Here is a 713-nt window from a genome sequence, read left to right as displayed (position 1 = left end):
TTCTTATCGTATCTTGAATATCTTGATACTGCATGATGACAAAAATCACGAGTTTCTGAAATGAGTCATCAGTTAGTTGACACATATCATCGTTATTACCACGATTTGTTGTGTGAAATTAGTATCGCGTCTTTATGCGGGCCGAAGTGAATCAAAACGAGACGAAATCCGGGAAGGGGATTATCGTTGTAGAAAATACGGCGCGTTTAGACGTAAACAAAGCGTTCGCTCGATCACTGACCCCGCTCGATCGCGCGCTTCCGATAGCCCCGAGCGATCGATTGGTAGTACGCGATTTTATTACACGATTGAGACTTCATTCGCTAATTCTAATAATAGTTATTCGATCGAATTATTCCGTCTTGGTGTACGGTATGCATTTTGATTTTTACATACATATGTGTTTCGTCATTCTAACTCTCCTTAGTTTATCTCTGTTTCCTGTCCGGAGATCGCTTTTATTCATATGGAAAGGGAAAAGGGTTGCTGCAGCCTGTATTTATCTCGCCCACGTTCCTCATACTTTCAAAAATCATTCTCTTTGCTTTCTGAAGCGTGAATTAAGAATTAATTAGTAACTTATTATCGAACTAAGAATATGTCTTAATAACGTTTTTTTTTATTTTATAATGGTAAATAAATATATGAATATATATTAATATTATATACATATATCTGTTTATTATACGCGTGCGTGCGTGCGTGCGTGCGTG

The sequence above is a fragment of the Mycetomoellerius zeteki genome, unplaced genomic scaffold (assembly GCF_001594055.1).
Source record: "Mycetomoellerius zeteki isolate Tzet28-1 unplaced genomic scaffold, Tzet1.0 scaffold172, whole genome shotgun sequence".
NCBI lineage: Eukaryota > Metazoa > Arthropoda > Insecta > Hymenoptera > Formicidae > Mycetomoellerius > Mycetomoellerius zeteki.
Note: the sequence above shows the minus strand (reverse complement) of the source record.